This window comes from Hesperophylax consimilis, chromosome 14, assembly GCF_061612785.1.
Source record: "Hesperophylax consimilis isolate HC1 chromosome 14, BYU_Hcon_1.0, whole genome shotgun sequence".
NCBI lineage: Eukaryota > Metazoa > Arthropoda > Insecta > Trichoptera > Limnephilidae > Hesperophylax > Hesperophylax consimilis.
The window spans coordinates 18,571,200-18,594,080 of NC_142849.1; the positions used below are offsets into that span (position 1 = coordinate 18,571,200).

Consider the following 22,881-nt stretch of genomic DNA (forward strand, 5'->3'; position numbering starts at 1 on the left):
AATGTTCAATATCCATGTCCAATGTAAAAGTTTTTGTTTGGGATTAATAAAAAAATAACGTTAGCGGTGATACAATGACTATGTAGACAGCAAATTTACGGCAGTTACAGTATTTCGAATATTTTCTGGATTTTCGTAGTGTAATCTAATGAAAATAAAGAACTGTGTATGCACGACTATTTAAAAATTATAACAATTTGGTTTATGGGGATGTACAGTGGATATTATGTAGCTTTAAAATTATCATTACCATTACATATAACTCATGTAGGATTGGTAAAGGCAAGGCTTTAAAATCGATGGCTTAAAGTCAAACAACGTTAACTACAAAAAACAAATACATTATTTTAGGCCTAAGAGTCAAACAAGGTTTTTAATTTTATTTATTTAATGATAATACATTACAATAAGTTTAATAAAATTGATTTATTTGACTTAAACTAATTTCGGGTAAGACAAAATTAATTAAATAAAAAGAACTTATTTCTAAAAAAAATCTAGGTCTTAATGTCAAACAATGTAAGATAACTTTGTTTGATTTTAAACCATCGAGTTTTGGAATGTTTTTTTTGTAGATTTAGTATGTTTTATTTGGCTTTAAGAACTACAATTTTTATTTGTATATTTTTTGTAGATAACGTTGTTTGCTTTTAAGCTCTCGAAACGTTTCAATGAATTAGATTTATTAGGTAAAATGGCTTTTAATATCTTAATATAGGATGATCTTACAGAAATAAGAGGAAGTGACAGTTGAAATTCCGAGAAATGACCTGCGCTCACGCTTCTGCTATCTTCTATGTGGAAAATATAAAGAGAAAAAAGACAATAGAGCTATCGCCATGTAATTATCACAGTCTCTATTCCATTCATTGAGGAATCGTCCATCTATCTCAAGAACATAAAACGACCTAATCACATAGTGAAATAGTTCTGGTCACTTAACTATTTCTCTATTTTTTGATAGACGTTTCTCACTATCTACTTATTATTTCGCTATTTACCGCAGAGGTAGGCAGAGGGGATGGAGCGCCTAACAATCAGTCTTGGCGCACACTCCTAGTTTTATTCACATTCATACATTATGCCATACAAACCCTTCTGTTATTCTGAATCATGACATGGCCCAGCTCAAGCATTTAGTTCACTTGATCGTACCATACGGAAAAGTCCAATTAACACTTTACGTATTACGAGAAGTTAATACAACAAAAATGTTACAATTAAATATGCTATGACAAAATAGGACACAAAAAAATAGACTTGATCAAGTCAAGACAGGATCAAGGTTTTGATGAAGTTTACGACTTCAGCCATATCAATACAAAATATTACCTGCGTAATGACTGACAAAAATCATTTAGGCTTACACCAAAAAATTCAAGGTGCTGACTTGAGTTGACAAGTCTGGACATTGGTGAATGATATCCATAACTTGTGGAGTGTTGATTAAGGAAAAGCAAATCATAGTATCATGAAATATGTAATAGTTTAAGCTTGGGTTCAAATCTAACAAAAATGTTTCAAACTTCATATGTTGAAAAGTTTTTGAAAACAACTTTTACACTAAAGTAAGTGCTGTCTTGGTTTGTATACATTTCTTATGATGCTGCATAATTTTTTTTTTTTTTTTTTAAAAAGAAAGACAAACATTCCCGGGTTACGAATAACCCAACAATGTTTGAAAATCTCCTACTACCACCACAGAAAGCCGAAAATGTTGCTTGTGTTGTGATGGAGGACTTAGCCAGCCGAGGAATCGAACACGCGACGCTCGGGTGAGACCCAAGCGCTATGCCCACTCAACCACTGACCGTAAATATAAATAAAGAAGTTCTTATTAATGGTGCATAGTGTTCGGATCAAAGAAAACTTTTCTCATGAAACGGAAGGTCTAGAATTTATATAATAACGATGCAAACTTTTGATAATGGCCCGTTTGTTCCAAATATTGAAAGCAAAATCTAAAAATAATTCTGAAGGCTTTCTGAAAATAATAATAAAGAAGGAAGAACCCATAATAAAGCTTTGTAATAAAAACCAAATTAGGTTTTATTGATCTGAGTTTCAAGATTTCAGATATTCACAAAGCGACCTCCGCTCTAAAGCTTGATTTTTATACAGGGTGTCCGGGGCTAAAGTGCACAATCTTCGGGAGGTGATTCTACAATAGGGTGGAGTGACGTTGTATGGGACTTTTTTTTTTAAAGATGCCAGTACTGTAATAGCAAAAAAAAGTTGCCTTTATATAACACCTCTTTCGTCTAAAAAAATCAACTCGATCGAAACGTTCCTTTATTTAACAACCAGCACATTTATATTTAGAAAAAAATTGTATGAAAAAAGTCGCTAAAAACTCTGCCAAGCATTATAAACAAGCGATATTCATAGCAAAAATACAATTTTATTAGGGGTTTTATAGCTAATAAGGTGCATAACACATGTGAAAATAAAAATAAAATTACCATAGTTTCAAGGCGGGGTCTATTTTTGGTTTTTTGAAGAGGATTAATGATTTTTTATTGTTTTTTTCGTGTTTTTGAGAAACTTGTTTTTTTATTTAATAAAATACTTTAACAAAGAGAATTTTTTTAAACATTATCGAAGTTTTATAATATTTATAGTGTTTTGAAATGAGATTTGGTGTGAAATTCGGGCATTATATGCCTAGATTTTATTGTCGCCCGAATGAATCCATCTCTTGCTTCAGGCCCAACTGTAGACAACGATGCCTGGGTAACTAATTTGATGCACCTCTCGACTGCTTGAGTGTGGCAGGGAAATCTGGCAAATTCAATACTGTTCTTTTCTTCACCGAAATTATTTATCATTTTGACTAGGTCATCATTACTGATTTCGGATAGTATCGGTAGCGGTGTAACTTCGCATTCCTGCCAGTTGATAATATCGTAATATTTACTTGCTGAAAAGTTTATTGTTGGAATAATAAAGTCTCTAACAACAGATGGACTCGGACATCTATCTCGCGCCTTTAATATTCGTCTCAAACCCAATTCTCTTACAAAAAGGTTGTCATCCATTATCATGGATAGTAGCAGATTTTCCGGGTGGCAAAAATAGGCGTTTCTTTGAATTACTGGATTAATTATATCTCGTAGATCGGTGCTCAAATATCGGGTGAGTTTTATTATAGTAAAAACATGTAATGCCCCATCTTTACACGACGGGTGCCTCTTTATCTCAAACCATGTCGGAGCATATGCTTTAACAACATATTCAGCAAGAATTTTTAGGTTCACTGAAGGGGTAGTTGTTCCTATATATAATCGAAGTATTGAGTTTGCTGTCGTCAACCAGCGTGAGTGACAAATACTACCTGGATGACGGTTTGCTAAATTTGGTGGGCAGTGACCTGTTGTAACTGCAAAACATATTTCGTACAAGTATTTTTGGTGCGTGCTCAAATTTTTCAATTCCTCTGCGTTGAGTTTGTGCATCACAAAGTGTATTGGTGAATAATTTATAACGGTGTTTTCAGAGCTGCTTGAAAGAAGTTTTCCAATAGGTCCTGAAAACCCTTTAGGTCCTGTTGTAGCACCATCTAAGTGTTGAAACAAGTGGCGAAGGGGAAGTTCGTTTGCATGCAGCTGACAGATAAACCATTGTAACGGATGACCTAATTCCAATTCCATGAATCTAATAGTTCCATTTCTTTTGCCTGTATTGATAGCAGTCCCATCACATCCAATCGCTGATAAATCATTCAAATTAAAACCGTTCACTTTTAAATGGTGTAACATGCTGTTTGCGATGTTTTTGCCAGTTCCTGATGATGGTGTAACATGTCCAACATATTGAGACCCCGGCTCAGATAAAATGGAATAATGTTCTTCTGAAATCGTTCTCCGATGATATCTATCCCCTATTTTTTCCTGAGACAGTGTTTTATCCTTCCTTTCATCGAAATATAGACCTCGAATTTTTGTTGACTCCGACGACATCTGCCATGTTTTGATTAAAGAAGTGCGACACGTTTGTCTAGCTCGTCTGAGTTTGCTCCTATCAATCACCATTTTAGAGTCGTCTTCGGTTACTATGCCAAAATCTTGTAATGTAGCACTTGCAACAGCTGATGCCGACCTGTCTGACAAACCATACTGATCGCAGATTCTGGCCAAAGTGGGGAGTTTTAACATCATACGGGAATTTTCTGGAGGTTGCGAAGAATGTGAAGAAAATGATTGGTTTTCATCAAAAAGGGGTTGACGTGGTTTTGTCGCTGATGCTGTAGATGAGCTGACCTTCGAAGCAAGTTCAGATAAACGAGCTTGCATCCTCATTTTCCGATGTAATTTTTTTGTTGTGTCGGTGTCTATTGCTCCCAGCATCATTTTTCTCGAGGATCTTTGGTCTTCAAGGAATGCTTGTTCTTTGGTGGGTACCTTGCGCGTCTTTTCGCAGGAACACATATTAAGATTGTTACATTTGCATGAAACAATATCGAAAAGTTTATTCATTTTGATTTTATAAGAATTTAACTTAACATAATAATGCCTTACCATTGTTTAATCTCTTGTGTACTTAATAACGTTAAAAAACTCATAAAAAATGCTACCTGTCAAAATTCAGTGACCATAGACAACTTGGAGCTTTGCGCAGAAATTGTGCAAAATTGTGCAGACTGATCTTGTCTTTAATATATCTCCATAGATATTCATAATAGACGGGTAATTTCTTTCACAAATTGCAAAAATTCATAGATGCCCATCATTTAAGACCAAAATCATCCATTGGCTAGTGTTATTTCAGTTAACCAATCACAAGACATTTCTATCACAACAAAAGCGAATACGGATTATTGTAGCATTTGTTTCCCCAAAATAAATTTATAATTTCTATAATGTCCTCTGATGCGACAAAACCTTCTCGCGATGAATACGGTCACCGTAAGAAAAAAAGAGTACTGGACATTACGCTTTCCCCTAATGCCAAAAAAACAGATCCAGAGATCATCACAGTTGACCCTCATTATGAAGATTCTGACTCGGATGATGAGGGATCCCGATGCTCATATGAGCCTGACGTGTCTCCCAGTGCCTCTGGAGTAGAAGTCCTAAATGACGCCCAATCTCATCTGATGGCACTACAAGACGTCCTGGCAGAAAAAAGCTCAAAGGTATCAAAGGACCAGCAACTTCGAGTTTCAAGAAGCGTATCCGAAGTTCTCCGAGCCGTATCCCAATTGCTTCTGGAGCGCGAGGCTATGCGCGCTGATATGGCAACAGTTACTGCACAGCTTCACATCGCGAGAGAAGAAACAAGGAGCGAGCGAGTAGAAAATAAGCACCTACAAGAAAAAATCCTTCAGCTGGAGTCTGACCTTGGTCCTGTCATGCATAGAGTCGCTATGGCAACGGAAGCCAGCCTTTCTTTTGCAGACATTGCCCGGAATAGTTTTGCGGACGCTGTTCGGAATCGTCCTGAAAAAGCATCCAATCCCCCAATCACACGCACGAGGATTCAAGTGGGAAGCCCAAAGCCTTCGGTGTGCATTTTTCCCAAATTAAAGGCCAAAGATAGTGAACAAACAAAGCAGCTTATGAAGGACACTTTCCGACCATCAGATTTAGGTGTACGCGTGACGGGGATCCGGAAAATAAAAAATAATGGTGTGTTACTCCAGACGGCGACAAAAGAAGACTGTAAAAAAATTTTAAATGCCCCAGCTCTTGTCAATTCTTCAACCCTGAGTGCCCGACTGCCGACCAAAAGACTACCGAGAGTCATATTTTTTAATGTTCCCCGTGAGCTGACTGATGATGATTTCCTGCAGAGCGCTCTTACCGGCATCTCTGGGATAACTGACGTTGGGAGCACCATAGCGAGCTGCAGGCTCAGTCACCTAGCTGGTGCTCGCACAGGATCAACTTGCCACCGGGTCTACGAGGTGCCTGCTAACCTGCGACACATCTTAGTGGAACAGGGAAAGGTCTTTGTGGACTGGACAGTGTGCCGCGTACGTGATTTTATTGGCCTCACAGTATGTTCCAAGTGCCAAATGATCGGTCACTCTTTCAAGTTCTGTAAAGATCAAACAAGATGTGGTCACTGTAGCCAGGATGTTCACGCCCGCGAAAGTTGCCCAAATACTGCTGCGAAGGCAGTTTGCGCCACCTGCATCAGATTTGGAAAGCCCGCCACTCATCCTACCGGAGACAGGGAGAACTGCCCAGCATACCTAGCAGCGCTTTCGAGGGATTTCTCCACGATCAGCTATGGCGTCTAACTACATAGATGAAGACTATGATGTTGACTTTAAGAGAACTAATAGGTTAGACCAATGGACGGAAGAAATGGTAGAAAAAAACAGTGAAGTGGGAAGTTTTATATGTGTGCAAGTTAATATACGATCAATCTCTAAATATTGGGATGTTTTACATGCTAACCTCCAAAATTGTTGGAAAAATATAGATTTATTAATGTTATGTGAAACATCTATAAAAAGTGAACAAACTTGTCTTTTCGAAATTCCAGGTTATAATAGCATCAGTTACTGTCGCACATCCAAATCGGGAGGGGGTATAAGCTTATATATCCGGGATACTTTAATTTTTACACAAAATACATATGAAACAATGTTTTTCGAAAATATCTCATGCCTAATAACATTACCTAATAATACAACACTTAATGTTCTTGCTATTTATAGACCACCAAATCTTAGTAAACAATCTTTTATAAATGAGCTTTCTTCATTACTAACCAAACATTCGAACCGTAATGAAAATATGTTAATATTTGGTGATATAAATATTGATTTGCTAAATTATATTGACGCTATAACGATCAACTATGAAAACACTCTTTCAAATAATTATTTTACTAAATGTATCAGTGACGTTACGAGGGAAGCCATAGCTAAAGGTAAAGTGACACGTACGTGCCTGGATCATATATTTGTTAGGTATATTAATAAGCACAAAGACACGGACACGCTACGTGCTTGTGTATGTGACTTCATTATTGCTGATCACTTTACAACAGGTGTGAGCATTCCATATTATAAAATGAATAAACGTATTGTAAATGAAGTACGGCAGGTCTCAATTTTATCCCAAAAACGTATAGATTGCTCTATTAGAAATTATAACTGGAGTGCTTTACTACAGACAAACGATTGCACTAATTTATATAATCAAATAAAATCCAATTTTAACGAATTGTATGAAAATAGTAGATTAATTATAGATGTCAAACCTAAAGCTCGACCTTGGATAATAAAAGAATGGATGACCGAAGATATTTTATCACATATTAAAAAAAAAGATTTTTTATTTAAACGATGGAAAAATTCACCAACAAATACAATTTATGAAAAACAATATAAATCATTTCGTAATTATGTCACCAAATTAATAATCAAAAATAAAACGGCATTTTATAATGATAGATTTAAGCATCATTTTACAGACAGCAAAAAAACCTGGGATGAAATAAATAAAATTCTAGGACGTAACACAAAGAGTAACTGTGATGATGTTATATCTAGATATATGCTAAAAGATCAATCCGTGGAAATTGTGACAAACCAATTTGTAAACTATTTTTCAGACAGCATTTCTTCAATGGTACACAAATGTGATTTTAGGGCATCAAATATCGTCCCGCTAGAATTGCAACATAGCTTATATATACCACGAGCGTCACTCGCAGACATAGTGAGCATAGTGAAGCTCCTCAAAAATTCAAAGTCTCCTGGCATAGACAACATACGAATGTTTGACATAAAAAGACACATAGATATCCTAGGCCCTATATTAACACATCTGATTAACATAATTTTAACTCAGGCTGTAATACCGGATGAGCTGAAGTGTAGTATTGTCAGACCTATTTATAAAAGTGGAAAACATACCGATATAGGAAACTATAGACCGATTAGTATACTACCAGCTATAGAAAAGATTCTCGAAAAATACTTATCTTTAAAACTAACTAAATACTTGGACTACTTTTCTATAATAGATCCCAATCAATATGGTTTCCAAAAAAAAAAAAGTACCGAAATGTTACTACAGGATTTTTCTAATTTTATAAATAATGAATTGAATAACAAAAGACATGTTTTGGTACTGTTCATAGACAATTCTAAGGCATTTGATACTATAGATACGACGAAATTGTTAAATATTTTGGAGGCAATAGGGGTAAGAGGAAATACACTCAAACTATTCAAAAACTTTTTAACCAACCGCCAAATCAAGGTAAAAATATCAGATAAATTTAGTGAAATAAAAAATGTCAAAACTGGAGTTCCACAGGGGTCAATTTTGGGACCAACATTTTATATTATCTTTGTATCTCTTATGACAAAAATTTTTTCGTTTGTTAAATATTATGTATACGCTGATGATACTGCACTTGTCATATCCCATGAAAATTTATCTATTGCAATGAAATTGTTGCAGCAAGACTTTATTTCTTTATTAAGGTGGTCACATGATTATGGTATACTAATTAATTCTAAAAAAACAAAACTGATGCATATAAGATCACCACATGCCAAGTATAGCGAGGCACCTCTAATCATATATCACTCTTTTGACTGCATTCACAACAATATCACACAGCCCTGTGCGTGTACAAATATCGAACTGGTTAACCACTATGTCTATCTAGGAGTTACAGTAGATTGTAACATGAAGTGGGATGTACACATTTCAAAACTGTGTAAGCGCCTTCGGTCTATTGTAGGAAGACTGTATAAAATAAAATATTTTGTGCCTTTAAAAACTATGAAATTGATTTATCTGTCTCTTGCAGAATCTACCGTAAGATATGGGATAACTTCATGGGGTCAATCGTGCAAAACCAACATAAAACATGTACAAATGATTCAAAATGCCATGGTAAAGTTGTTAGTAAGCAAAACCGTTTATAACCAGAGGAGAGACATTAGTATTATGTATAAATCAATAAATGTACTACCGATTCGTGCCCTTATGTGGCAAAAAATTGTATTACAGCATATATCTGACAGTCCGTATAAAACAATGGTAGATCATGTACACAATACACGTTTCATACAAAATAAAGGAATGAAAGTACCTGTGTTTCAAAACAAATATGGTCAAAGAACTCTTGAATACACAATACCTTTAATTTTTAACAAATTGCCATATGAATTAAAAGAAAATTGCTCCATTAATAAATTCTCTTTAATATTAAAATCATGGCTACTAAGGAGTAACCTCATGTATTAAGACTGTTTTTTTTCCCCACAACACTGTTTCTGTATTTTCAAATTTAAGGTATAACACAATTTTTTTTTTTTTTTTTTTTGGTTTTTTTGTAGAAATGTATGTATTACTACGCTAAAGCGTTGATGATTATTTTAATTTTATGTACTATACTATTATTATAGGTGCAACTAATCTCCTGCTGACAAGCTACTTGCAGTAGCTTAGCGGGTATAAATAATATTGTATGTAATCTTTATACAAATAAAAATAAAAAAAAAAATAAATAAAAAATAAAATAAAAAAAATGCACACTTTTTTTTGGCCAATTTTTAAGTTTTAAGTATTCGTTATAATGATCTTGGATCAGTTTCATCACTCGATTGTGTGAAACAATGGGAATAGAAGCGCGCTTCCAAATTCCTTCAACAATTGCAGATATAACACTTTTTATTTCGAATACTGACGGTTTTTTTGTAGAGTTAAGATTACGCTCATATCGTAAGAACAAATAATGTTTAATCACTTCTGAGACAGTAGGTAACACTTGAGAGTTCATTTCAGTTGGTGCCCCGAATATTGGACATAAAATTTTGCTTCTCGTGTAATTTCCATTCATTTTCACAACAATTATATGTGTTAAAATTTAATCGGACAAGGATTCTAACACGTCTACGGTCAGCGGTAGCCGAAACGAAACTAGATGCAAGTCGCATCTAGTTTCTGCGACGAAACAATAGGAGCGAAATTATCCCCCCCACCTCCACAGCGCTCACAAACTCACTAGTTTAAGAGCAATTTATACAGTGTTTTTTTTTTATAAAACATGTAATGTTCAATAAGGTAAATGCAATTGAAAGTAATGGATATTATTTTATATTTTTGAGACTGTACTCAGATTTTGGGAAAAAAAGGCTAAATTTACGTTTTTTACGTTACGAAATCGCTAGGTTGTTGAATGAAGACATAAGTTTAGATTTTTTTAAGTATTTTTACGAGAATATGAAAGACATGAAGCATCTTTTGGCAGCTATTACAATACCGAGATTTGATTTTTGCAATGTCACTCCACCCTATTCTACAATTACATGATGTTAGAAGTAAAAAAGATAAGTGACTTATTATGAAATTCCATATTTTTATTCATACAAAAATATTTCGAAAATATTATTTCATACGAACAATTTGTTATATCTGCATTTACTATGCAGACTTTGTGTGTTGGGAACTCTATGAAAATAGTAAAAAGTCCTTCGTATAGTTGTTTTATTTACGTTATTATAAATAGGTCTGGATTTAGCTACACTGTTGTGTAACCCGAGGGTTGGTAATTTTCGGGTTCGAGAAGCTTGTTCCCTGACAATATAATCTCACAAGTACCATTTACACTCTAGCGACATCTGGAGTAAGCTTTATGACCAGCGCCATCTATCGATTAAATACTCAACCTTATTGTACAATACATCACACAATTTAACCTTCCAGATTGTACATTCTGTGATCTAGAAGTGGGAACTTTAGATCACATATTTTTTGGCTGTCCCTCTCTAAACAAATATCTTCTCTTCTATCAAGCCTTATCTAAAATTCCCTCCCCTCCATACAACATCTCATCTCTTCTAAGTTTAAACTCAACTCCAATCTTCGATATACTTTTGAAATTTCTCAATTCAAACAGAATTATTATAAAAATTCACTTTTCCTCTCGCCATAATTTAAAATGAAAGCAAGAAGCATTTGAAAAAAAACTAACCTAATATTTATGTAATGTAATAATGACCCAAATAATACATAGTTTCATAAATAATTTTATTTCAATCTACAGTTTTTTTTATTTATACCTAACTAACTCCCTCCATAATATAAATCACTAGGCCGGGAAACTGAGTCAAATTAGCCTTCTAACTCGTATGGAAGCCTCCAAAAAATCTTTTTTTCTTTATATTTTTAACATAAACTTAAACATTTTAAGATGTTTGAATAAATAAGAATAAATTGAAAAAAAATGATTTTTTTTTTTGTAAAATCCTATACAAGTTAGGAGGCTGCTTTAAATGAGTGTCCCGGCCTTGTGATCTAGGAGGTTTTGTTAAAACACCCTTGAAGGGTGAAAGCCAGAAACAATTGAAAAAAAAGTTATTTATCTTTTTTACTTTCAACATCATACAGAATCAACTCCAGCTTGTGCATATTTCCCCTAGTCCCCCTGTACAATGATTTCTGGTTTCATAAAACTTATTACTCATAGCTTCGTAACTAAAATCATTTTTTTAAGTGGATACCGCACAGGAGTCCCAATTACTTCCAACTGTCTGGAGTCATTGGGACTAAAACTAACTAACTAACCATCGCGCCGTTTCCCCGCAGGGGTAGGCAGAGAGGACGGACCGCCAAACAACACGGTCTTGGCACACACTCCTTGCCTCATTCACATTCATACATCGTCTCATACATACTCTTCTATTGTTCTGACTCTTGACATGGCCCGACTCAAGTATCTGATTCACTTGGTCGTGCCATGTCTTCCTCGGGCTTCCCCGACTTATGCTACCATTCACATTTGCATCATATATTCTCCTTACACTCCTTTCTTCGTTCATTCGCTCTACATGCCCAAACCATCTAAGCGTCCCTTTCTTGATCTTACTCATTACGTTTACATCAGCCTTGCACTCTTTGCGGATATCCACATTCCTCACACGATCATACATGGTTTTACCACACATACGCCTCAGGGATCTCATTTCAACAGCATTCAATCTACTTTCATCCTTTCTTTGCCAGTTTCATGCCTCACTTCCATACATCAGGGTAGGTACCAGCACTCCATTGTGGACTGCTAACTTCACTTCTTTGGACAATTTTTTGTTAGCGCCAACTCCATTCATGAGATGAAGGGAGTATGGAAAGAAGGAGATGGTAAAGAGGAAGTTTTGGAAGTGCCTCGGTTTTCCATTTACATGGTAAACCAAATAAGGCTATCGCCATTCAAGTAGCGCTCAAAATTTACTAGGACGACACTGAGAGTACAGTAATTATAACATTAGTTTTTCTTTGAACCTTTTTGTGGTTACCATTTAAAACAATCAATGTCTCGACACAAAATATGATTTGGATTATATTTATGAATATAAATAAATAAAATTATAATTAAAAATGGTAATAACCTTCATTTTTTCTCTGCTTTCTCGCCAATGTTTAACTCTGTATTAAATTGTAACTTGCAGTTCTGTTTACAGCGGACCCCACAAAATGTTGATTATTCTAATTTGACAGCTCGTAACGCTCATGCAAACTCTGGCGGAGTAAAAAGGTACTATCCAATACGGCTACCATATGGACAGGATTGACAACAAACTCACAACTAGTTTACAGATAAATGAAATGCAAAACTTCGAGCAACAGTACTCAGCTACGCTAAGTCAATAATACGGAGTTTTATTTTTACACATATATTTTTATCTATAATCAGAGTTGTGAAGTTCCTACTCGTCGATGTATATTACCTGCGCATAAAATCACTTCACTGAAAATGTAGATCTGATTTTTGGAGCCTGCCATTAAAAAAAGACCATTAAAATACATGAAATTGATAAAGGTTTAATCCTTCTGCTCGTATGCTCTCTGCTTCATCAATCACGGCGCCAACATAAATTTATTCCTTTTGTTAGTTTTTTAGAACAGATAGCTCTGAATAATAATAATCTAAAAAATCCGGTTTGGGTATGTGATTGAACAATAAATCAATCTGGCGTATAAAATATATGTAATATTTTCACAGCATAAAAACAAAATATAAGGATAAAAAAATTGGTTTAAAAACAACCGAAAATGCTTGTTCACAAGTCACCAATCAATTAAAAATCCAATATTATTAGAATTATTAATCGAATTAGATATTCCAAAAGAAGCTAGGATATTCTTAAAATCAGCAGAAAGTCAAAACCGGATGATGGCCATTATTTTATTGTACGGTGCCGGTAAGTGGTTAGATTTTACAAAAGCAATGGTAAGTTTTCCAAAATCATGTGTTGAATGGGAAATGACATTTTTTAATCGAAAATGTAATATTAAACATAAAGCACTTAAGCTTAAAAAACCAAACAGGCTGGAAACATAACTTCCAATCAATTCACTTTTATTATTAATTATTTCAACTGTAGCTTGTCAACTAAATTATCTCAAGGAGTAAGTACGAATTTTCGTTTCGCTGTAAGCTTTTTATTTACGAATTATTTTCAAAAAATTTTATATACTTAATAAATTAGGTTTTTTCCGTACTTACCCTTGATGAAATCTGGTGCCGCCAATTTGTAAAAAAATTCTCATTATTTTTTTTAATATGTTACATATAATTTTTAGTAAACGTTCTTAATGTGATTTCGTTTTTCATTTGATATTATTTACCAATAAAGTGTTTAGATTAGGCAGCTTTTCCCGGCGCTGAAGTGGCATTATCAAACTACGAATTTAATTAAAATGTATTATATTTGAATCTACAGCGAAGCCAGCTAATAAAACTGGAAAACTGATCATTCAAAAAAGAAATTCCAAATTCAAAAAAAAAAGTGTCTGTAAATGATCATAAGATGGCAATATTTGATTGGCCCACCCTTGTCTCGGCAATATTGCGAAACGTAATAAATTGTCTGCTATAATAAATAAGGGAAGTTCTCCCTTCTAGGCGCCCTGCTAACCTGGGCTCTGATCGTTTATCATCCAGACAGCCAAATCTGTATCGGGAGGTCATAAACGATATTTGAATAAGTATTGCCAGTAAATAAATTTCCGAAAACGTTTGCTTGAAATAATAATAACAATGATTAATACGGCGACGAAAATTAATTTTGCGGAAAAAACGCATCTTTGTTTTGCTGTACTATGATTGGGATGTAACTATAAATGGTAGTTCTGATATATTAACAATATTATTTTTAATACTATCAAGCATCTGAAATTATTCATTGCAACGGCGTTTCATTATACGATGGGATTTGGCCTTCCCCACAAATAAGGTTCTCCACTGGCTACGGTTTCTAGCCATTCGCTTCCAGACCTTTGTTCTCTTCCTGTCCTGCTCCAATCCTCTTCTACACATTCATCTCTTCCACGGTCTGTCTCTTGGTTATTTCCTCAAGGATACTAACTAGGTCAACATTTTCAGCGTTCGTGTAGTTATTTCGTGCACCGGTTTCTTTCCATTGGTTTAGGCAAAAATTCTCAACAGAAGGTAACAAATAGTCTTAAAAATGAACAGCTCTAAAAAATGACTTCGAAGCATTTGAGAGATTTCGAAAATTGTTGAAACTCAGGCACAAACCGGTATTAGCCGGTGGATATTGGACTTTAAAAATAAATTTGTTGTTAGTTTTACACCACTGATATACAATCATATTATGGTAAATGGTAGTTTATCAGTTGTGTAAATTTTAAAATACAGGGGTTTTTAACCGGTGTTCCGCGAAATGATGAAAGCCCAAATTTAATGCTGGCTCATGTGCTCTTGCTGAGTGAAATTTAATACTGGATTATCCAAAGCTTACTAATATTACTTTCTATATGGATAATATTTTTGAAAGAGCTATTGTCTGTTACTATTATCATAGAATGTTGTTAAAGTTAACATTAAATTAACTCAATATTTTTGTAATCCTGTTAAAAATATTATAGTAAATATAGAAATTTAAAAAAAACCGAAAGGCATACAAATTCACGGTGAGACCCAAACGGTCGCACTAGACATATCCAAGGCCTTTGACCGGGTCTGGCACCGAGGACTTGTCAACAAATTGCATTCTTACGGACTTCCCGCATCCCTGTGTACGTGGATTGCTGACTTTTTAAGGGATAGGTCGATTCAGGCGGTTGCTGACGGTTTCACCTCTTCCTCGCACTCCATAAATGCTGGCGTCCCACAGGGATCGGTTCTGTCTCCGACTTTGTTTTTGTTGCACATCAATGACCTTTTGACATGTGCACCGATTCATTGTTACGCGGATGACAGTACAGTTCATGATAGCTTTTTGTTTGACAAGCCCCCAAAGGGCACACAAACTCCAACGGCTCGGAGGGCTTTGAAGCAGAGAATGGACGGTTATCTCGAGAGTATTTCCTCCTGGGGTAAAAATAATCTCGTCGAATTTAATGTTTCAAAGACCCAATCCTGTCTGATTACGTCTAAAAGGGATCCAAATGATAATCTAGTCTCCTTCAACGGAAGCAATCTTCCGAACAGGCCTTCCATTGATATGCTTGGTGTAACTATAAGTGACCAGCTCAGGTACGGGGGCTCCATCGAAGCTAGAGTAAAGTTGGCCTCTCAGAAGCTGGGCGTACTGTACAGGGCCCGCAGATACTTTAATAGTACACAACTGCTCACCCTGTACAAATCGCAAGTGCGCCCTACTGTCGAATTTGGCAGCCATCTCTGGTCTGGAGCCCCAAAATACCTGAAAAAAACCCTTGACTCTGTGCAGAAACGGGCGGTCCGTTTGATAGATTCCCCAATCTTAACAAACGGACTGCAATCTTTAGAGCACAGGCGTCAGGTAGGTATGCTGTCCTTGTTCTATCGGTATTACAATGGAAGATGCTCTGAAGAACTAGCGTCATTGATCCCTTCGGCACCGGTGCGTAGTCGGGATACACGCCAAACGCGCGCCCACCATTTGTACACAGTTGACACTTGTCACATGAGAACGGGTCGCTTCTACGATTCGTTCTTAAGTTCAACAGCTCGGCTGTGGAACGAACTGCCGGCCTCTGTGTTTCCTCCCTCCTACAACATGGGACTCTTCAAGACCCATGTTCACTCCTTCCTCTCCACAAAAAGACCCTCCACACAGCATCCCCAAAGATGACATAGGCCCTGAGGGAAATTATTTTCTTCAGGGCCTCCTGTGTGGAGTAAATATAAAAAAAAAAAAAAAATTTAGAAGAAGAATTCAGAATAGTCTATACATCAAATATTATACCTAATATCGCTGAAATCTGCATAAGCCGAAAAGCTTTGGATATCCAGCATGGTCGATCAAAGAAAGTTCTAACAATAATGTAGGTAATTTTTCATTGTTCCTGAATAACACCTGTTTTTTTTATTCGTTTTTAACTGTTTTTTGTTCGTAAGCGATCTGCGAGGAACCGATTTCTTGAGGACTTTTTGATTTCGGTGCTCCGCAAATTTTCTTGTAGTCAAAAGTGCTCCATGACTTCAAAAAGGTTAAAAACCACTGCTTTTACGCTACGATAAGCTAACCACGAAATTAAATTTACAAAAAAAAGAGAAACAAAATGAATGAAATGACAATTAATATCAGTAATAAAGATCTACATGGCTCTTTGCCAATCGCTCTTAAAATCAGGTATTATTGGATGGGGCAGTGCAAATAACAATTTCCTTAAATCACCCATTAAAACCAAAAGAGCCATTATGATAATTATCTAAAAGTCCCTTAAACGAATATATTCTAAAACAACTTCTCTTTTACATTCATAAATACAAAAACAAGAAATAACAACCAACACATACATTATCTCAGCGTCAAAAACATTTACAACAAGCAACAACAAATACAACATAATAAGGGCAAAAAAATCTACCTATACTATGGCACTAAACTCTACAACATAATACCACTCTCATTCATAACCTAACATTTATATCTCAAATAAAAAGCTGGATACAAAACAAAGGCAGATAAAAAATAGACAATATACTGATATCAAATACAGACTGAAATTGAAACCCCTCAATTGACCTAAAAATATCTTGTAATATATTTTTAATTATTTTAGAAAAACTTTATCTATACTACTATTTTTTGATAAAATATACGTGAAATCTTCAGCACGGGAAAACAAATAGTAGAGAATTTTGTAATAAATAGATATAATGATATTCCAGTGAGGATATCATTATATCTGTTTGTTACAAAAAATAAGATTAATATAGCATAATATATAATAGAATATAGTGAAACAGTTAATCAATATATAATAGTATGTCTTCACTGTGACGTGACAAGCATATACATTAAGATGTAGAGTCATTAGCATTTGGTGCGATCATTTATGTTGTTGATGTTTAGTGGTACTATCGTAATAATAATTTGTGTTGTGTTGGTGTCTCAGTTCTATGTGTTCTCAGAGTACCCTGTTTCTATCAATCAACCGTCAAACACCTCGAGAAGAAGAATGCTAGTTGTCTTTCATCAAGGCTATTCTCCAGTATCTTCAACACATCTGAATCAAAGTGGGTTTAAAAACCAATTTAATTTTACGTAGAAGCCTCCGTCTGCTCTCGCACAATACAGCCTTATCATTGTACAAATCTCCGACGGGCTTGTTACCTTCAAAAAATATACCCGTGAAACTCAAGGGAAGTCGTTGTAATTTCCTGTAGCGATTTATTTTAAATCACCCGGAGTCGATTAGCATTTAGGAAATTTATTTTCACGTTTAAATTAAATTGGCCCTGAAAATGAATATTTTAGCTAGGTATGAAAATCAAACAAAAAATATCATTATGCATATAATCTTTAACGAAAATGGCTTTTGAATTTATGAATTATTTTCTTTGCTCATATTTATTTTCTTCTTAAATTTTTTGATGGTTTTCTGATAACTACTCTAATAACCGTAAAGAAATGTTTTTATTTTAGCCATTTAAAGATATAATTTTTTTTTACGTTTTCGTCGATAGATTTTACGTAAATACAAACGCTTTGCATAAATACATTTTAGTAGGCAACTTTTTTACATACAGGCAATATTTAAAAAAGAGAAATAAATGAAAAAATCACCGATAAAAAAAAAAAAAGTGGGTGTGTCAAGCCTACGCAAGACAGAAGTGAAACTTCTAGTATTCTTCTCTCTTATTATTAGGGCTTTTTTATACTAATTTTCATATATTTATTGGCAGGTAGAGTAGAAATTAATATTGTTTAGCGTTTGCCAACGACCATACCATGTTGAACACACCGGTTCTCGTCCGATCACCGAAGTTAAGCAACATTGGGCGCGGTCAGTACTTGGATGCGTGACCGCTTGGGAACACCGCGTGCCGTTGGCCCATTTTTTATGGTAATTTCATGTTTTTTTTTATTTTTTTATCGTTACTATCATTAATAATATCATAAAATTCTTTAACTTTTCAAGTATGCTACAGGCCTAAAATATTACTTAGTGGATTGATATTATGGTCAACCATTGAAAAAAAAAATTCCTGCAAAGTTATGGATGTAATTACGATCTTTTTCAAGCGCGTATGTAATGATTATTTTTATCAACGTCGCACACACCTTGCTAATGTTTTCAGTATTATTAGGGCTTTTTTATACTAATTTTCATATATTTATTGGCAGGTAGAGTAGAAATTAATATTGTTTAGCGTTTGCCAACGACCATACCATGTTGAACACACCGGTTCTCGTCCGATCACCGAAGTTAAGCAACATTGGGCGCGGTCAGTACTTGGATGGGTGACCGCTTGGGAACACCGCGTGCCGTTGGCCCATTTTTTATGGTAATTTCATGTTTTTTTTTATTTTTTTATCGTTACTATCATTAATAATATCATAAAATTCTTTAACTTTTCAAGTATGCTACAGGCCTAAAATATTACTTAGTGGATTGATATTATGGTCAACCATTGAAAAAAAAAATTCCTGCAAAGTTATGGATGTAATTACGATCTTTTTCAAGCGCGTATGTAATGATTATTTTTATCAACGTCGCACACACCTTGCTAATGTTTTCAGTATTATTAGGGCTTTTTTATACTAATTTTCATATATTTATTGGCAGGTAGAATAGAAATTAATATTGTTTAGCGTTTGCCAACGACCATACCATGTTGAACACACCGGTTCTCGTCCGATCACCGAAGTTAAGCAACATTGGGCGCGGTCAGTACTTGGATGGGTGACCGCTTGGGAACACCGCGTGCCGTTGGCCCATTTTTTATGGTAATTTTATGTTTTTTTTTATTTTTTTATCGTTAACATCATAAAAAATTTTATATCATTCTTTAACTTTTCAAGTATGCTACAGGCCTAAAATATTACTTAGTGGATTGATATTATGGTCAACCATTGAAAAAAAAAAAGGCGTTAAAAACAAAAAAATTATGTGCGATGGCCGAGAATCGAACTCGGATCAACTGCTTGGAAAGCAACTACGCTGACCATTACACCACCAACGCCAGTTGTCGAGATGAGCTAAGAAGCATTTATATTTTACTTCAAAACTTTGACTAGATCAAATGAACTTTAATCGGTCCCGCATTTTCGTTTCGGTCATGAGTTGGTTTTACTCCGGTACTCGAAATTGCATGACGCGGGTAAAGAAGTTTCACTTCAAAAATTGAATTTGGCCAATAATTGATGGTCAGATCAGAATTCACTGATAAAAATTAACAAGGACATATTTACGACTAATTCTAATCGCACACGAACGTTATTATAATACTATCATGCGATATTTGAGAGAGCCCTTAATCGCTATATTGCTTACCATACTTTCCCAAATAGTCAACAGATACTATATTTTACATGTGAGCGTGGCCTAGGTGATATGCCTTGATCTACTAAATTATATGACCGTAGACAGGAGAAGGGGGTCAAATCAAAGGAGCTGCCGTGGTCACGCGACTGTGAACAGTCAAGGTATATCCCTTATTAATAAATGAAATGCAGTTCTCCCTCCTTCCCCTCTCAACATTCTTCACATTTCTATTGAACACTTTATGTTTTTAAGTTCCTAAAAAATTAGATATTGTTTTTGTACATAATATCTATACAAACAAACCGAAACGGTAATTATATGAAATTTTCGTTGAGAGAAAAAAATCGCAAATTACGCTTCGAAAATGATTAAAGTCACATTTTGTTCTATTATTTAATGTGGTATAGGTATGAAATATTCATTCGTATCTTTAAATTTAAATTATGCATTTATCGAAAGATATTTGCTCTATTTTAAACGAGTTGTGTTTTATTAAATATTTTCGCTTAGTTATAATCGTTTTTTAATATTTGCGTGCTCTAACATTCGAATTTACATATCATTTCCCTTTCAAACCACGTTTTTTTTTAACGCTTACTACGGAGCCTTAAAAAAACATGAAATTCGTTAAATGTGAAATAAGAGTATATCCATTAGCCATCGGGTTTCAGAAAATCGTCAACATTTATTATCGAAGAAAATATAATTTGATGTGATATATGTAACATTTTATAATTCAAAAACACATAAAATCGAATTGATTTATGTCCGCCGTTCATACAAAAGTTGGTGGTTTATTGCGTTGTGTTGTAATTTTTTGCAAATTTTAAAATTTCTTCTATTAATACTTCCGATTTTATGTCCGGGTTAAATCTTCCCCATAGGAAAAACTAAACCCTTCCACACACTTTTCCACAAATGATCATCTGGTCAATCAACATTATGCAAGTGCATTATATAAGCAAAATAAATACAAAACAATACAAGAACAACACGTCAACTCACCAGAGATCAAATGGGAAAATAATTCACTGACTCCAGATATTTTCATATCAGAGGGTTCGGCTCGGTAGAACTCCTAACAGGGCCTATAAATCCTACTGATCCCTCAACATAAATATTTAAAAAATCTTTCGTTATCCTACATGTATTCAAAATGACCGACTTTTGCATTTTTATATATAAATTTGTTGATAGATCTAATACGCCTAAATTTTTGATGAGAGAGCAAGGTATAATGCCAGTAGCCGAAATAACGAATGGTAATATTTTTATAGTCTGAGAATGCAAAATTCTTTTTATTTCATTTCTTAAATCTGTGTATTTTCTTATTTTTTCATTAACAGATTCGTAATGGAATATTTTATATTATAACTTTTATTGAAAAAAACATTTGTATTTTTATTTAAATATTACAACCCGTGATTTTCCACGCTAGTAAATAAAAAATTCTGGAAAATTGTTCAACACTTAAAAATTCAATTTCGATAATTGTCGGATTGTTTTAAAAATTAACAAAAGTAATATAATAATAAAAATAGTTGACAATGCCAAATATAAACATTCTGCTGCTTATAGTGAATGACGTATTAGATGGAATAAAGAATGAGAAAAAAGGACGAAGAACAGGATTATCAAACAGGCATCGAGGGTTCAATCATCTGCTAGCTAAGTCTTAACATATTATTCGCTTTTAATGATAAAATTTCCTTAAAAATTTTTCAAAACAATAATTTTTCATAAAAATATAATGTGCCTACATAATATCAATCAAATATCTAAATTTAAATTTAAGCAACATTTTTAAAATTATTGTGTGATTTTTAATGGGTTTGAATTATTTGAACTAATAATTATATTAGTTCAAATAATGTTTTTTTTTTCAATTTTTTCTAGCTTTCACCCTATGCTTCAAGGGTAATCTAAGACGTCGTTTCAATTTTGGAGAGAAAGAAGATATATATAAATTATATGGAAGATTGTAGTCGAGTTCAGACTTAAAAGATATGAGATGTTGAATGGAGGGGAGGCAATATAAGAAAAAGCTTGATAGAAGAGAGAATATTTGTTTAGAGAGGGACAACCAAAAATATGTTATCTAAAGTTTCCACTTCTATACCGCAGAAAGTAAAATCTGAGAAGTCAAGCACGTCATTTTTAAAAAGGTGAGAAGGAACGGAATAATGTCCAATTCTCATTCAAATAATTGAGAAAATCTATTTTTTGGAAAAATGGGGAGTCGTTAAAACCACGGTTTTGAATTACTTCAAATATCTGTAATGCCAATACACACTTTTATTATTTAATTATAGCATTTTCGTTAGGTTGGTTAAGTTTAGCTTACGAAAGCTCCCCACTGACAAAAAACAATTGTGGTTGAAGTGATTCTTCAAAAGTACATGACGATTTGACTTCCACGTTTCATATTTAGATAGCCTCCATTTCCTGCGCAATGCGCGCCAAAAATCATATATACACCGTTTTGGCGGAATCTCTCTTCCGGTACAAGCGCTCGGCGAATACTTTGGTCTCCAGCAAGGTAAGTTTTTATCATTTGAATATATTAATGTTTTGTTTTAATATTTCAGCAGATGTGGAAGATATTCTCAGTATTGCCCCGGTGTAAGATCACCATTCGGAATCGAAACGTTGGTTCAAATGGCTTTAGCCGTGTTTGGTGTCTAGATCTGAATATCCAAGTACTTCCCCACCTTCCACTTCCTCGTCTCCTTACCTTCCTCACTACCTTCAACTTCACAATATACCCCAATTGGGGGCGCCGTAGTCTCACTGGCTCCAGGCGGTTGGGGTCAGCTTGAACCCTTCTGGAGTGTTATATCGTCTTTTTTGTCCCGTCTGGAGTCTAGGAGTTGAAATATTATTTTTTTATTTATTTATTCTTTTCTCTACAATGTAAAGACAGGGGATCTATGTTGTCGCCACCCGGTTGGGCAGTGTTGTGGGGCGAGTTGAGGTAGGGGATGACGTAGAAAGTGATGTATTAATGCGGGTCTTGAAGTGGCCCGGTTTATAAGAAAAACAGATGCCGGTAGCTCGTTCAACATTCGACCCGACACGAAAAACGAGTCACGAAGCCAACATAAACTGTAAACGGGTGTTCCGCTCGTGTCCGTAGAATTTCACGCATCGGAGATCAATGCTGGCTAGCTTCTTAGAGCAG

At 34.7% G+C, this 22,881-nt stretch overlaps 3 non-coding genes across 3 annotated transcripts; all 3 read left to right on the plus strand.

Annotated features, from left to right (window-relative positions):
• The first annotated feature begins 18,148 nt into the window (after positions 1 to 18,148).
• Positions 18,149 to 18,267, plus strand: LOC149417991 (5S ribosomal RNA). Its single transcript, XR_016303174.1, has one exon. It is a non-coding gene; the product is annotated as a 5S ribosomal RNA (ribosomal RNA).
• Positions 18,268 to 18,590: 323 nt separating this feature from the next.
• Positions 18,591 to 18,709, plus strand: LOC149417992 (5S ribosomal RNA). The gene has a single exon (XR_016303206.1). It is a non-coding gene; the product is annotated as a 5S ribosomal RNA (ribosomal RNA).
• Positions 18,710 to 19,032: 323 nt separating this feature from the next.
• On the plus strand, positions 19,033 to 19,151 carry LOC149417993 (5S ribosomal RNA). The gene has a single exon (XR_016303207.1). It is a non-coding gene; the product is annotated as a 5S ribosomal RNA (ribosomal RNA).
• The last annotated feature ends 3,730 nt before the right edge of the window (positions 19,152 to 22,881 follow it).